The sequence below is a fragment of the Coturnix japonica genome, chromosome 10 (assembly GCF_054131305.1).
Source record: "Coturnix japonica strain WE chromosome 10, WE-NBRP24, whole genome shotgun sequence".
NCBI lineage: Eukaryota > Metazoa > Chordata > Aves > Galliformes > Phasianidae > Coturnix > Coturnix japonica.
The window spans coordinates 11685966-11702746 of NC_140672.1; the positions used below are offsets into that span (position 1 = coordinate 11685966).

The 16781-nt window shown below is 46.3% G+C and overlaps 1 long non-coding RNA gene across 2 annotated transcripts; it reads right to left on the reverse strand.

The window, feature by feature from the left end:
- Nucleotides 1-6411: 6411 nt before the first annotated feature.
- LOC146759342 (uncharacterized) lies at nt 6412-16229 on the reverse strand. 2 transcript variants are annotated; one of them, XR_014932261.1, is made up of 5 exons: nt 16094-16229; nt 14394-14540; nt 13976-14061; nt 12836-13375; nt 6412-7010 (listed from the first exon to the last, which is right to left on the reverse strand). It is a non-coding gene; the product is annotated as an uncharacterized LOC146759342 (long non-coding RNA). The 2 variants fall into 2 exon arrangements; XR_014932260.1 differs by lacking the exon at nt 6412-7010 and having other exon boundaries at nt 12386-13375.
- Nucleotides 16230-16781: the final 552 nt, after the last annotated feature.

Here is a 16781-nt window from a genome sequence, read left to right on the forward strand (position 1 = left end):
AACCCAGCTGATACCAAGTAATGAAAATAACAGAGAGGTAACAGCCCGCTGGGTGGATTGCAGCTTTATGGGGAGCATTTGCTGTTTGTATTTCCACTGCTCCCCCTCTGAGTTTTGCTTTCTGACCTGTGGTGTGAGGCAGAGGGGGGGTCCAGGAGCAGCATGGGCTTACAGCAGCACTGCTGCTTTGGTGGTGTTAGTACTGCATGGTTTGTGCTAAAAGAGAACAACAGAGCATGAGGTGCTGGTCAGGTGAGCTGGCAGCAGCCACCTTTGTTGGCTGTTGCTGTTTTGTGCATTTTAACCAGAAATACAGCTCAGTGTCCTCAGGAGCTGCGTGCACGCACGGATTAATCCATGGCAAATTGTTGGCCTGTGCTTCCACCCCTGGGGTAAACGGTTCCAGGTATACTGAATACCTCTCCAGGTAAAAGCAAACTGTGGCCTACATTTTGCAGCCAATGGGATGGAAAAGAAGGCATTAGCAATATCAATGGTGGCATACCACCTAGCTTCTTTTGACTCCAATTCATACTGGAGTTCTAGCATGTCTGGTACAGCAGCACTTAATGGAGGTGTAACTTCATTCAGGCCACAGTAATCTACCGTCAGCCTCCATTCCCCACTGGTTTTACGCACTGGCCATATGGGGCTGTTAAAAGGCGAGTGCGTTTTGCTAATCACTCCCTGATTTTCTAATTGGCGAATTAGCTTGTGAATGGGGAGCAATGAGTCCCTATTGGTGCGGTACTGCCGTCTGTGAACCACTTTGGTGGTAATTGGTACCTCTTGGTCTTTTACCTGGAGCAACCCCACAGCAGAAGGATCATCTGACAGACCAGGTAAAGCTGACAGCTGCTTAACACCGTTTGTGTTAACAGCAGCTATCCCAAAGGCCCATCGATACCCCTTGGGATCCTTGAAATATCCCATCCTAAGGTAATCGATTCCCAGTATACATGGAGCCTCTGGACCAGTCACAATAGGGTGTCTCTGCCAGTTTTTACCAGTGAGGCTTATTTCGGCCTCCAACATAGTCAATTCTTGGGAACCCCCAGTCACTCCATGGATGTATATTGGTTGTGTCCCTTGGTGACTTGAGGGCATTAGGGTGCATTGTGAACCAGTGTCCACCAAGGCTTTATATTTCTGTGGTTGAGATGTGCCAGGCCACTTAATCCACACAGTCCAGTATACTCTATTGTCCCTTTCCCCCCCCCGGCTGGGGGCAGGGCCCCTCTATTGTTTACCTCGTTGACTTGCAGCAACTGGAACTCTCCCCTTCTTGGAAGAGTTCACCTTGGTAGTTGTTTCACCTTGTAATTCTTTCACTCGTGCCTGAAGTGCAGAGGTGGATGAATTACACCACTTCTTCATGTCCTCCCCATGACTACAGAGGAAAAGCAACAAGGCAAGACGTGTAGTCTCATCGTTGATTCAATGTGACTTATCATTGTCATTTGCTTGAATACGAGGACGTCTCTTTTTAATGGTTGAGATTTTCGATGATACAGGTCGAGAGGAACTCATGTTGTTTAGCTTCCTCAATAGGCGATCGTGGAAATCCTGGTCTCCATCATCTTGTACCACCATGGATTCATCTACATCAGGCACATTAGCCAATTTGTCAATAATATCATTTTGTGTTCCCTCCACTTCGTTTAACCTTTCCACAATTTTGACAATGGCTGAAGTATACAGATTAACTTCTGTGGCGCTTATAAATAATCCAAGTTCCTGAAGTCTGCCAATTAGTTCATTCACAAAGGGTTTCCTGTCCCCTTTGCCATATACTAATGCAAGTGCACTGGCATGCTTTTCTGGAGCTGCCTTTGTAAAGTCACGCCACATTTGTCGTGGAACGCGGACTGCTTCAGGATCATGTAATTGGTCTGGATCATTACGATTGAACTCGCGGCTGTATAGCATTTCCACCAGAGCATTTTCTCTCAAAAATTGGATACCTTTCTCAATATCAGTCCATTTCTTTCTCTCAGGCTCCAAGTCCCGTTTAAAAGGGAATCTATCTCTTACCGCTATCAACATCCGCTTCCAGAGGGTGTAGGACCGATTTTGGCATGTGCCAATACCTCTGTCCACACGTGGGTCCCTGGAAATGCTACCCAGTTGGCGAGCTTCACTGCCATCGAGCCATGCACTGTTGGCACCATTGTCCCAGCAGCGAAGTAACCAAGTGACCATATTTTCTTTTGGCTGACGTGTGTAATCCTTTCTTAGATCTCGAATTTCACTCAGTTTAAAAGATCGATCAATAATGGTCGTAATATTTTGCTCACCTTTTGCTCTATCAAGAGTCCCAGGTGTTGATGGTGGCAACTGTGTTGATGAGGCTGCCCCATCTATAAGTTTGGACTTGAGAAATTCTTGTAAAGAAAAACTAGCTTTTGGCTCCTCTTCTAACTCTGACCCTGACCCTGATGCTTGTGTTATTTCCTCCAGGTAACCCTCCTTCTTTTTCCTCTCTCCTAACTTTCTCTGCTCCTCTAACTTCTTCTGCTCCTCTAACATCTTCTGCTCCTCTATCATCTTCTTATACCCCTCTAACATCCTCTGCTCCTCCAACTTCTTCTGGTCTTCTGACTCCCCCTGCTCTCCCGAGTCACCTGAGTCTCCTGAGTCCTGCTCTCCTAACTCCCTCCGCTCTTCTAACTCCTTCTGCATTTTCTCTAACTGAGTTGAAACTTGTTTTGTCTTTCACCCTCTTACAGGGGCAACCAACATTGTATCTGGTGTCCCCGATGGTTGGTCCAATTGGACTACATGTGCCCCCGGTGGCTGGTCAGATTGGACTACATGCGCCCCCAGTGGCTGGCCCAATTGGATTACATGTGCCCCTGGTAGTTGGTTAAATACATTCAACTCACCCTGGAGGGCACATAGCTGGTCTCGGAGAGCGTTCCGCTCAAACTGGACAGCACCAAGCTCAGTCTGGAGGCTGTTGTAGTTGGACTGGAGAGTGTTGTACCCGAACCAGAGGACGTTATGCTCGGCCTGGAGGGCAGTGTGCTCAGTCCGGAGAGTGTTGAGCTCGGTCTGGAGGGCATTGTGCTCGGTCTGAAGAGCGTTGTGCTCAGACTGAAGAGTGTTGTGCTCGGTCTGGAGGGTGTCACAATTGGGTTGAAGGGCATCGTGCTTAGGCTGGAGGGTGCCGCACTCAGACTGGAGGGCGTCATACTTGGACTGGAGAGTATTGTACCCGGACCGGAGAGCATTGTGCTCAATCTGGAGAGTATTGTGCTCGGTCCCGAGGGCATTGTGCTCAGTCTGAAGAGCGTTATGCTCGGACCGGAGGGCATTATGGACAGACTGAAGAGTGTTGTAGTCGGACCGGAGGGCATCGCAGTTGGGTTGGAAGGCATCATGCTTGGCCTGGAGGGTGCCGCACTCAGACTGGAGGGCGTCATACTTGGACTGGAGAGTATTGTGCTCGGTCTGGAGGGCATTGTGCTCGGTCAGGAGGGCATCGCGCTCAGTCTGGAGAGTGTTGTACTCGGACCGGAGGGCGCTGTGCTCGGACTGGAGAGTGTCGTGCTCGGACCGGAGGGCGCTGTGCTCGGACTGGAGAGTGTTGAGTTGGGATTGCAGGGAGCTTTTCTCACCCCAAAGTTTTTCTGCGTCAGCTCTAAGATTCTCTTTCTCGTACCAGATTGAGTCTCGTTGGTACAGGAGATCTTTTCTCGCAGCTTCAAAAGCTTTTTCTCTCTCTACCTTCTCAGTCCAAAGTTTTTCTGCCTCAGCTCTAAGACTCTCCTTCTCGGCCCTGAGACTCTCTCTCTCAGCTTCAAAAACTTCCCTCTCAGGAATGGTATTGAATAAGGCCCGATAAGCATTAGCTAGGCCCAAAATCATTTGTGCCTCCTGAGATCTGCCTGAGCCACAACATTCCTGCCTCAAATATGCAATCAAACTCTCAGGATTCTTCAAGTGTTCAGGAGTGAAGCTCCATAACACTGAAGATATCTGTCCTTTGAGAATCTCTTCAAAGCCTCTCCACACTCCCTGCCACTCAGTATTCTCTGGTTCTAGGGAAGACTTCCTCCGGATGTTATAAATCCAGATACTGAGTGAGATTATTACAATAATCAACAGTAAGATCAGGGAGATTAAGAGTGTGACCCACTGATCATTCAAAAACTGCATAAAGGATTCATAGAAAGAAAGAGGAGCACGCTTAAAAATCACCATTTCTGTATAATTAGTTGCATTAGTTGCTCCCTCTGGAGCTGTACGCAGATACGAAGTGAGCATTGCTAACCATGCTTTCAATCCATTATACAATTGTATAGCTCCATAAGAAAAAGTGGCTAGCTTAAACATGACCCAATATGTTCGGAGCATCTCAAAAAAGGAACCAATGGCACACAGTCCCTGGTAAAACAAATTTAGTAGAGAAAACATTTTTTTTTCTTTTTTTTTTTCTTCAATAGAGAGGAAAAAAAGTAAAAGAAAACAAAGCTCAGCAGTGTTTATAAAATATACCGGAGTATTGGCAGTCCGCCTGGACTTTCAAGGTCAAGCTCGCAGGTGCAGAATCGCAAACCTGAGATAGCTCCTTAACAGGGAAAAAAACTCGTAGCTCTGTTAAAAGCTAAAAGAGCAACAGAAGAAAACACAGAAAAACAGCAACTCAATTTGCCCGCATTCAAAAGGGGAGAGAGCGTCAAGGATGGGGAAGCGTCAACAGCTGTGCCGTTATCAATACCAACACCCCGTTCTCTCATGAAATTCTTTCATTCCTACGAGCCAACTTGTAATGTTTTGCATGCCATCTGACACTCCAGTTCTTCAGGCATTGTTGCCTGTAGGTAATATGAGAAGTAGTGGTTGTTGGTTGTTGAATTGTTTCATTTTTTAATGAATTCTGATGGCAAACAAGCAGCGTTCCCTTTGATGAGACTGTACACCAGGCTGTGACAGCTTGTGTTGTGATGTGAGGTGGAATTAGATGGAAGAACATTAGCAGGGGGAAGATTGAGTGAGGGACTGAGTGAGTGTTGGAGCTCAGTATTCTTCATAGGGAGCATGGGAATGATGGTGGAGTTCTTTATTCCGTAGTGAGGCTGGAGAACTTTCTGTTCACCAGCTGTGCAGTAAACCAAGGGTACGTACTATTGTGTTTAAGAACCAGCTGTGTTGTCTTAGGAACGTGGTGTGAATAGGCACGGAAAGATTTTTGTCTGGTTTTGTCTTCTGTAGAGACATTTCAAATGCCTGCAAAGAAGGAAGTGTATAGGTCCCTACTTAAGAGCGGTTGTACAGGGATGGGCTGCGGATCTGGAGTGGTAGAACCGAATGGTCCACTCGTAATGGGAAGAAGCGTGTTGTTATCCCCTGTGCTGGGTAGCCCAGCTGCGGTCCCAGCGCTCCAGCTGTGACCTCCTCAGGGCTGAGCAGAGGGCGGGATAACCGCCCTTCACCCACGGGTGGCACCTGGCCTCACGCAGCCCAGGACAGCGTTCGGCAAGGCAGCCCGGGTGGGTTCCTTGCAGGTTCAGCCTGGTGTCCAGCAGGACTGGTGGTTCTGCTCCAGCTGGCTGACCCCAGCTGTAGCACGGCCTGTGGACGTTGGTCCCCAGGAGCAGAGGTTTGCCATTGCCCTCTCTGAAGCCCGTGGGGTTCGTGTCTGGAATGCAACAGTGGCAGCAGTTGCACGGCAGTAGGAAAAAGGGGAGAGAGCGTCAAGGATGGGGAAGCGTCAACAGCTGTGCCGATATCAATACCAACACTCAATACCAACACTTTGTTTTTCAATTGTTTTCAATGTTAATTTATTGTTTGCAGTCTTTCTGTTTTCTATTTGAGGTTGAATTGGACGGTGATGACAAGGGTCCGTTGGGGCCAGTGTGTGTCCCAGGTGCTGCCTGGCCCCAGCCTCCTCAGCTGCCCCATGGGCTCTTCTATTGCTGCCGGGCCTCTTCATTGATGGTGCTGAATGAAGGGGTGGCCTCTTCATTGATGGTGCTGAGGCCTTAAGAAGGGTTTTTAGCAAGACTAAAAGGTAAAAACAAGACTAAAAGGGAAAAGCAAGACTAAAAGGGAAAAGCAGCAGTGAAAGGGAAAAGCAAGACTAAAAGAGAAAAGCAGCAAGGAAAGTGAAAAGCAGCAGTGAAAGGGAAAAGCAAGACTAAAAAGGAAAAGCAAGACTAATAGGGAAAAGCAGCAGTGAAAGCTAAAAGCAGCAGTGAAAGGGAAAAGCAAGACTAAAATGGAAAAGCAAGACTAAAAGTGAAAAGCAGCAGGGAAAGGGAAAAGCAAGACTAATAGGGAAAAGCAAAACTAAAAGGGAAAAGCAAGACTAAAAGGGAAAAGTAAGACTAAAAGGGAAAAGCAGCAGTGAAAGGGAAAAGCAAGACTAAAAGGGAAAAGCAAGACTAAAAGGGGAAAGCAAGACTAAAAGGGGAAAGCAAGACTAAAAGGGAAAAGCAGCAGTGAAAGGGAAAAGCAAGACTAAAAGGGAAAAGCAGCAGTGAAAGGGAAAAGAGTAAAAGGGAAAAGCAGCAGTGAAAGGGAAAAGCAAGACTAAAAGTGAAAAGCAGCAGTGAAAGGGAAAAGACTAAAAGGGAAAAGCAGCAGTGAAAGGGAAATGCAAGACTAATAGGTTACTTAGATCTACCTATGCCCGTGACACGGGAAGCCACCCCGTGGGCCCCCCCCCGGGGCCCGGTAAGTAGGGGGAAAAGGCGAGTGGGATAAAACAGCAACAATCTAAGGAGGAAAAACTTATTTTACTAAATATGATATCGAAATACAAGATAACACAATATAATATAATTGAGGCTAACAAATCGAATGAAACAGAGAGAGAGAGTCACCAAAACCGAGAGGCCTACTGTGAACTCTAGGCAACACGGCTGGAACACATCCCACTCTCCGAGAAGTTCGAGAGAAGAAGGAGGGCACTCCAGCCTGGAAACGAGATTATATAGAGTCCTGGTCCCGTAACTTATTGTTACTCCTGTTCTCTGGGATATGTAGTCTTCTTCTGTGGACTGCACATTCAAGAGAAGTATCCATACTTGACATTATGTTATGATGTGGAATACTGATAGCAAAATTACAAAATTACAAGACCATGACAGGGAAAAGCAGCAGTGAAAGGGAAAAGCAAGACTAAAAGGGAAAAGCAAGACTAAAAGGGAAAAGCAAGACTAAAAGGGAAAAGCAGCAGTGAAAGGGAAAAGCAAGACTAAAAGGGAAAAGCAAGACTAAAAGGGAAAAGCAGCAATGAAAGGGAAAAGCAAGACACAAAAGGGAAAAGCAGCAGTGAAAGGGACAATCAAGACTAAAAGGGACAAGCAAGACTAAAAGGGAAAAGCAAGACTAAAAGGGAAAAGCAAGAGTAAAAGGGAAAAGCAAGAGTAAAAGGGAAAAGCAAGAGTAAAAGGGAAAAGCAAGAGTAAAAGGGAAAAGCAAGAGTAAAAGGGAAAAGCAAGAGTAAAAGGGAAAAGCAAGAGTAAAAGGGAAAAGCAAGAGTAAAAGGGAAAAGCAAGAGTAAAAGGGAAAAGCAAGAGTAAAAGGGAAAAGCAAGACTAAAATGGAAAAGCAAGACTAAAAGGGAAAAGCAAGACTAAAAGGGAAAAGCAAGACAAAAAAGGACAAGCAAGATTAAAAGGGAAAAGCAGCAGTGAAAGGGAAAAGCAGCAGTGAAAGGGAAAAGCAGCAGTGAAAGGGAAAAGCAGCAGTGAAAGGGAAAAGCAGCAGTGAAAGGGAAAAGCAAGAATAAAATGGAAAAGCAGCAGTGAAAGGGAAAAGCAGGAGTGAAAGGGAAAAGCAAGACTAAAAGGGAAAAGCAAGACTAAAAGGGAAAAGCAAGACTAAAAGGGAAAAGCAAGACTAAAAGGGAAAAGCAAGACTAAAAGGGAAAAGCAAGACTAAAAGGGAAAAGCAAGACTAAAAGGGAAAAGCAAGACTAAAAGGGAAAAGCAAGACTAAAAGGGAAAAGCAAGACTAAAAGGGAAAAGCAAAACTAAAAGGGAAAAGCAAGACTAAAAGGGAAAAGCAAGACTAAAAGGGAAAAGCAAGACTAAAAGGGAAAAGCAAGACTAAAAGGGAAAAGCAAGACTAAAAGGGAAAAGCAAGACTAAAAGGGAAAAGCAAGACTAAAAGGGAAAAGCAGCAGTGAAAGGGAAAAGGAAGACTAAAAGGGAAAAGCAGCAGTGAAAGGGAAAAGCAAGACTAATAGGGAAAAGCAGCAGTGAAAGGTAATTAAGACTAAAAGGGAAAAGCAAGACTAAAAGGGAAAAGCAAGTCTAAAAGGGAAAAGCAGCAGTGAAATGGAAAAGGAAGACTAAAAGGGAAAAGCAGCAGTGAAAGGGAAAAGCAGCAGTGAAAGGGAAAAGCAGCAGTGAAAGGGAAAAGCAGCAGTGAAAGGGAAAAGCAGCAGTGAAAGGGAAAAGCAGCAGTGAAAGGGAAAAGCAGCAGTGAAAGGGAAAAGCAGCAGTGAAAGGGAAAAGCAGCAGTGAAAGGGAAAAGGAAGACTAAAAGGGTAAAGCAGCTGTGAAAGGAAAAAGCAGCAGTGAAAGGAAAAAGCAGCAGTGAAAGGAAAAAGCAGCAGTGAAAGGGAAAAACAGCACTAAAAGGAAAAAGCAGCAGTGAAAGGGAAATTCAGCAATGAAAGGGAAGAACAGCAGTGAAAGGGAAGAGTAGCAGTGAAAGGGAAGAGCAGCAGTGAAAGGGAAGAGCAGCAGTGAAAGGGAAGAGCAGCAGTGAAAGGGAAGAGCAGCAGTGAAAGGGAAGAGCAGCAGTGAAAGGGAAGAGCAGCAGTGAAAGGGAAGAGCAGCAGTGAAAGGGAAGAGCAGCAGTGAAAGGGAAGAGCAGCAGTGAAAGGGAAGAGCAGCAGTGAAAGGGAAGAGCAGCAGTGAAAGGGAAGAGCAGCAGTGAAAGGGAAGAGCAGCAGTGAAAGGGAAGAGCAGCAGTGAAAGGGAAGAGCAGCAGTGAAAGGGAAGAGCAGCAGTGAAAGGGAAGAGCAGCAGTGAAAGGGAAGAGCAGCAGTGAAAGGGAAGAGCAGCAGTGAAAGGGAAGAGCAGCAGTGAAAGGGAAGAGCAGCAGTGAAAGGGAAGTGCAGCAGTGAAAGGGAAGAGCAGCAGTGAAAGGGAAGTGCAGCAGTGAAAGGGAAGAGCAGCAGTGAAAGGGAAGAGCAGAAGTGAAAGGGAAGAGCAGCAGTGAAAGGGAAGAGCAGCAGTGAAAGGGAAAAGCAGCAGTGAAAGGGAAAAGCAGCAGTGAAAGGGAAAAGCAGCAGTGAAAGGGAAAAGCAGCAGTGAAAGGGAAAAGCAGCAGTGAAAGGGAAAAGCAGCAGTGAAAGGGAAAAGCAGCAGTGAAAGGGAAAAGCAAGACTAAAAGGGAAAAGCAAGACTAAAAGGGAAAAGCAAGACTAAAAGGGAAAAGCAAGACTAAAAGGGAAAAGCAAGACTAAAAGGGAAAAGCAAGACTAAAAGGGAAAAACAGCAGTGAAAGTGTAAAGCAGATGTGAAAGGAAAAAGCAGCAGTGAAAGGGAAAAGCAGCACTAAAACGAAAAAGCAGCAGTGAAAGGGAAATGCAGCAATGAAAGGGAAGTGCAGCAGTGAAAGGGAAATGCAGCAGTGAAAGGGAAGAGCAGCAGTGAAAGGGAAGAGCAGCAGTGAAAGGGAAGAGCAGCAGTGAAAGGGAAGAGCAGCAGTGAAAGGGAAGAGCAGCAGTGAAAGGGAAAAGCAGGACTAAAAAGGAAAAGCACGAGTGAAAGGGAAAAGCAGTAGTGAATGGGAAAAGCAGGACTAAAAGGGAAAAGCAGCAGTGAAAGGGAAAAGCAGCAGTGAATGGGAAAAGCAGCAGAGAAAGGGAAAAGCAACAGTGAAAGGGAAAAGCAAGACTAAAAGGGAAAAGCAGAAAAGAAAGGGAAAAGCAAGACTGAAAGGGAAAAGCAGCAGTGAAAGGGAAAAGCAGCAGTGAAAGGGAAGAGCAGCAGTGAAAGGGAAGAGCAGGACTAAAAAGGAAAAGCACGAGTGAAAGGGAAAAGCAGCAGTGAAAGGGAAAAGCAGCAGTGAATGGGAAAAGCAGCAGAGAAAGGGAAGAGCAGCAGTGAAAGGGAAAAGCAACAGTGAAAGGGAAAAGCAGCAGTGAAAGGGAAAAGCAGCAGTGAAAGGGAAAAGCAGCAGTGAAAGGGAAAAGCAGGACTAAAAAGGAAAAGCACGAGTGAAAGGGAAAAGCAACAGTGAAAGGGAAAAGCAACAGTGAAAGGGAAAAGCAAGACTAAAAGGGAAAAGCAAGACTAAAAGGGAAAAGCAAGACTAAAAGGGAAAAGCAAGACTAAAAGGGAAAAGCAAGACTAAAAGGGAAAAGCAGAAAAGAAAGGGAAAAGCAAGACTGAAAGGGAAAAGCAGCAGTGAAAGGGAAAAGCAGCAGTGAAAGGGAAGAGCAGCAGTGAAAGGGAATATCAGCAGTGAAAGGGAATATCAGCAGTGAAAGGGAAAAGCAGCAGTGAAAGGGAAAAGCAGCAGTGAAAAGGAAAAGCAGCAGTGAAAGGGAAAAGCAGCAGTGAAAGGGAAAAGCAGCAGTGAAAGGGAAAAGCAGCAGTGAAAGGGAAAAGCAGCAGTGAAAGGGAAAAGCAGCAGTGAAAGGGAAAAGCAGCAGTGAAAGGGAAAAGCAAGACTAAAATGGAAAAGCAGCAGTGAAATGGAAAAGCAGCAGTGAAATGGAAAAGCAGCAGTGAAAGGGAAAAGCAGCAGTGAAAGGGAAAAGCAGCAGTGAAAGGGAAAAGCAGCAGGGGAAGGGAAAAGCAGCAGGGGAAGGGAAAAGCAGCAGGGGAAGGGAAAAGCAGCAGGGGAAGGGAAAAGCAGCAGGGGAAGGGAAAAGCAGCAGGGGAAGGGAAAAGAAGCAGGTGAAGGGAAAAGAAGCAGGGGAAGGGAAAAGCAGCAGGGGAAGGGAAAAGCAGCAGGGGAAGGGAAAAGCAGCAGAGGAAGGGAAAAGCAGCAGAGGAAGGGAAAAGCAGCAGAGGAAGGGAAAAGCAGCAGAGGAAGGGAAAAACAAGACTAACAGGGAAAAGCAGCAGTGAAAGGGTAAAGCAGCAGGGGAATGGAAAAGCAGCAGTGAAAGGGAAAAACAAGACTAACAGGGAAAAGCAGCAGTGAAAGGGTAAAGCAGCTGTGAAAAGAAAAAACAGCAGTGAAAGGGAAAAGCAGCACTAAAAGGAAAAAGCAGCAGTGAAAGGGAAATGCAGCAATGAAAGGGAAGAGCAGCAGTGAAAGGGAAGAGCAGCAGTGAAAGGGAAGAGCAGCAGTGAAAGGGAAGAGCAGCAGTGAAAGGGAAGAGCAGCAGTGAAAGGGAAAAGCAAGACTAAAAGTGAAAAGCAGCAGTGAAAGGGAAAAGCAGCAGTGAAAGTGAAAAACAAGACTAACAGGGAAAAGCAGCAGTGAAAGGGAAAAGCAGAAGTGAACGGGAAAAGCAAGACTAAAAGGGAAAAACAGTAGTGAAAGGGAAAAGCAGCAGTGAATGGGAAAATCAGCAGTGAAAGGGAATAGCTGCAGTGAAAAGGAAGAGCTGCAGTGAAATGGAAGAGCAGCAGTGAATGGGAAAAGCAGCAGCGAAAGGGAAAAGCAAGACTAAAAGGGAAAAGCAAGACTAAAAGGGAAAAGCAAGACTAAAAGGGAAAAGCAAGACTAAAAGGGAAAAGCAAGACTAAAAGGGAAAAGCAAGACTAAAAGGGAAAAGCAAGACTAAAAGGGAAAAAACGAAGGGAAAGGTAAAAGCAAGACTAAAAGGGAAAATCAGCAGTGAAAGGGAAGAGCAGCAGTGAAAGGGAAGAGCAGCAGTGAAAGGGAAAAGCCGCAGTGAAAGGGAAAAGCCGCAGTGAAAGGGAAAAGCCGCAGTGAAAGGGAAAAGCCGCAGTGAAAGGGAAAATCACCAGTGAAAAGGGAAAAGCACCAGTGAAAGGGAAGAGCTGCAGTGAAAGGGAAGAGCAGCAGTGAAAGGGAAGAGCAGCAGTGAAAGGGAAGAGCAGCAGTGAAAGGGAAGAGCAGCAGTGAAAGGGAAGAGCAGCAGTGAAAGGGAAGAGCAGCAGTGAAAGGGAAGAGCAGCAGTGAAAGGGAAGAGCAGCAGTGAAAGGGAAGAGCAGCAGTGAAAGGGAAGAGCAGCAGTGAAAGGGAAAAGCAAGAATAAAAGGGAAAAGCAGCAATGAATGGGAAAAGCAAGACTAATAGGGAAAAGCAGCATGAAAGGGAAAAGCGGCAGTGAAAGGGAAAAGGAACAAGAAAATGCAGCCCTGAAAGGGAGAAGCAGAACTGATAAAGAAAAGGAGCCCTGAAAGGGAAAAGGAGCCCTGAAAGGCAAAAGGAGCCCTGAAAAAGAAAATAAGCAAAGGAAAGCAGCCCTGAAAGGGAAAAGCAGTCCTGAAAAAGAAAATAAGCAAAGAAAAGCAGCCCTGAAAGGGAAAAGGAGCCCCGAAAGGGAAAGGAACAGCATAAAGTAACACTGATAGGGAAAAGGAGTACATAAAGGGCAAAGGCAGCACTGAAAGAGAAAAGAAGCCCTGAAAGGGAAAAGCATCAAAGCAAGGGAAAAGAAGCACTGAAATGTAAAAGGAACAAGCACAGGGAGCAGGCAGGTAGGCACAGCAAAGCAGCAAGCAAAGCCCAATCTCTCAGAGGGGGCCTGCTAACAGGAAGCCCAGCTATTGCCCTCCCAAAGAAACTCCACCATTTTGACAGCCAAAACAGAAACTACGGTTTCGGTTCTCATGACTCTTCCCTGCGCTCCCAAATAAATGGTTTCGTGACATCCTCTACCACACTGCAACTGCTCTGAATAATCAAAATTATATCATTCATGACATAAGAAACTCACTTTTGCCTGGTGGCAACGACAGTCCATTCCCATCCTGTCCCTCCATGTAATGAACATTGCATTTGGCCTTCTAACAGCCTTTTGGATGAATCCACCAAAAGCAAGGAAGCACCCTGCCCTTACTCTGAAGAGAGAAAGAAAGCAAGGTTCATGGAAACAGGCACACAAGGCTCGCAACAAGACACGGTGCTCCAGATCATGCCAGAGATAGGACTACCACAGTGCCAGAACATGATTTACCACTAAAGGAAACATCTGGGAGCACATTCACAACTTCAGCACAAGCTGTAATGGCTCAGCATATTTAGCTTTCTTATCGTTCAGCTGGAGAACGAGATACTCCCAAGTATCAGTCAGCAAGCACTCGGATGAGCCTGCCCTCTGGTTTTAACGATGACAGACATCATTACTGCCACCTCTGACACCTTACCAGGAGATGCTTCCATTTATTAGCCTGGTCTTGATTCCTTCCATCAGCAGCTGCTCCTAAACTGACCTCCATTCATACAGTGATACCACTGACTTCTAGCACGAGCTGACCTGCAAGACAGAGAAGAGAAAGCAGGATGGCAACAAACACTGACATAGCACAATCTAATATTCTTGAACAGCTGCAAAAGAGACAAAACAGGAGAGAAACGCATCCGCAGCAACACCCCAGTTCATAAAGAAATGCAACTCCAGCCTGGCCTCAGCAGCCCTTATATATTTCTTACACATTTGATTAAGCCAACTGCAATTTGAACCAGGAGAATTCACAGTCTCTTGCAAATGTCACCGTAAAGCAGAATAGGACACAGCAAAAAAAAAAAAAAAAAAAAAGAAAAAAAAAAAGAAATATAAAGAAAAAAAGCAAGCCAAAAACCAGGGAATCAAAGTTTAAAAAACCACAGAAAACAAATAAAAAAAAACACATACTATCTGTAACAACAGAAAGACTAGCACAGTGTGAATATACTACAAAGGTAAGGAAAGAATGGCTCACCCACCACTGAGGATGGAAGTGCACAGAACAAACTCCACAGAGGAGAAACCATCAAAAAAAATTCCACCCAGGGGCAGTCAGCCTTCAAAAATGAGCTGTAAGAGAGGTGCAGCCAGGCTCCATCCCTTCCAGTCACTCAGCTGCATTGCCCTCACCTGCACTAACCAGGGCTGACCAGGTCCCTTCCCTAGGTGATAATCAGTGGCTCAGACTGTGATTCAACAGTTCTCATACAGCGTATCTAAAGAAAAATAGCAAAACATAGATGAAAAACACAACAACAAATAAACCATGAAGGATTTTAGGAAATAACACAGAATTAAAAATAATAATAATAATAAAAGCAAAGAAAAAATAATAAATCAAACAAAAGAAAAAAACTAAGACAAGGAAAAACAGAAAAAAACTTATAAAAAAAACAAAAAACAAAAAACAAAAAACAAAAAAACAAAAAACAAAAAAAACACGACATAGAAAACACCAAATAGGAAAGAAAACCATAGAACTGCAAAGGAAAAAAAATAACACAGCAAAGCAAAGCACAGATGATAAAAAACAACAAGGAAAACACACCTCCCTGACATGACATCTTGCCTCCTGAGCAGGTCACAGTGTCCCTCACTCAGATGTAGAGCAGGGAGGAAGCTGAGACCCCATGTGTTCCTTGCTGCACACTCCCATCTAAAAGGTCCATATGCTCCTTGGGAAGCACAATGCCACCTGGGGAAAAGAGAAAGCAGGAACAAAACATGCAGGCGGCTATCACCCAGCAGAAGGCCAGATCCTTCCATCTGTTATCCGCTCCTCTTTTTAGTCCTAACAGGGCCCCGAGGATACAGAAATAGCAGTGCTTAGCAGAAGGACTCGGAGAAGGACCGGTAGAAACTGTCAGGAGGACAACTGGCATCGCATGGACACAAACAGGCTGTTGGTGCAAGGAAGGAAACAGCACCTGAGCATTTCACCAGACAGGTTCCCTCCTCTCTGTCTTCCTGCAAAGATACAAGGATAAAAACCTCATTTCCTCTGAGCAACAATTGGAAACAAGACCAGAAAATTATTAATTCAAAGGCACTTTTAGGAGATGTATAACAGAGTCCTTCCCAGTTACACGAGCTTACGCTGTGGCCTTTGGAGAAACAAGCTGCCTTTGTGGTCCTGAGGGTTCCTTTTTGTCATCTGTTGGGCACAGCAAGAGAGCTTTTCTTGTACAAATCTATGCCCTGTGTACCTTTCTCCATCCCAAAACCTAGAGTTGCGGTGCAGACACTGGATGCTGACCAGAGCAGTAAAAGAACAGAAGAGGGGAAAAGCAGATACAGGTAAGACACCTAAAGGAAAGGAAAAGAGCAGAAGAGAAGGAAGGATACGGTTAAGAACAAAGGACAGAAGATGGAAAGTGCTATAGAGGATTGGACTGGACATGAGCAGATCAGAGCTACACCAAGGTGTGGCTTCTCCCTGTGTCCCTGTCCACCACTGGCAACATCCCCCAATGACAGGGATGATGCTGCTCCAGCAGCTGATGGGGTTGTGGTCTGGGGTTACGTTCTATGCAGAGCCTCCACAACCTGCTACAGACCTCCAGTTCCCTGCCACTTCTTTTTTTTCCAGGTGTCTGCACACAAGGAACAGGTGTTCCCCATGCCCTGCATGCTGGTAATTAGTGTGGGCAATTACTGTGTGGGAATTGGGGGAGGGAAATTCAGGGGTGGGATAGTGAGGAGGAATTGGAGGGGGCTGGGAAATTGTTTGGGTGGGATTGTAGAGATCAGATACAACTGCTAGGATGGGGGATATTTGGTTGGAAATATTGTCATTTCTATTACTCATTGCTTTGTATAAGTTATTAAATGCTTTATGTTCCCTCTGCTACATCTCTGCTTGCAGTCATTTGTGCAGTGACAAAGGTCCTCAGCTCTACATGCCCACCTCCAAGGTAGGATGGAGCACCACAGATGGCAGTGTTCCACAGCTGCCACCAGCAGCCCCAGCTCGTCCCTCCACACCTGAGGTGTGAGTGGCTGTGAGAGGAATGTCTCTGTGGAAGTGCAGCTCATTCCTCCCCTCTGATGGGGGCAGAAGGCATCTGCATTTCCCTCATGGCTCTTATTTCCTGTGTTACTGTGGGAAATGAGCTGAGCCACTGTGCCTCCCTACTATGGCAAGCTCTGCAGCTCTGCCACTGTCTTTATACTCAGCTGTTCCTGTGTGTAATGCTCCACACTTGGACCCTGCAGAGCCCAAAGGCCTCCTTGGTTGCTGTTACTCACCTGGACATTGAGGGTGCTGTGTCTCCAGTCTGTACCTGCTTCCAGGTGTCACTTGCAAGACACTGCGAGTCCACCTGGTTGGAACTGCAGTCAACAAACACAAATGTGAAAGAAATAAGAAAGGATTCTTTCATTTCACAGGCTTTCATCTCCATTGAAAGATGTTCTGCTGTGCAGCACAGCTGGGAGCATTTCATATGTGCAAAAAAGGGGGATAGGCCCTGGCTGTGCCCGGCCCCCTTCCGGCCCAGGCCCCAAAGCAGCCCCGACTGTGCTGGGTTCCCCTCTCACCTGGGCCCTGCAGTGGCCTCAGCTGTGCCTGGTCCCCCTCTGCTCTGGGCCCTGAGCTGGCCCCAGCTGTGCCTGGTCCTCCTCCATCCTGGGCCCCAAGGCCCTGCCTCTGCCTGCTCCCCCTCTGCTCTGGGCCCTGAGCTGGCCCTAACTGTGCCAGGCCCCCCTCTGGCACAGGCCCTGCCTCAAGCCCCGCCCCCTGTGGGCAGCAGTGCTAGTGCCTGTTGCTTTTGCTCTCTTCCCTCTTCTTTCCCTGTTCTCTTCACAAATGCTTTCAGATCCCCCAGGATGACGTGCACTGACACTGCTGCCTTCTTCCTGCACAAACTTTCTGGGCAGCTCAGCTTTTTCTACAGAGCAGCGTGCCTTTGGAAGTGCTTGGAGGATGTAAACTAAC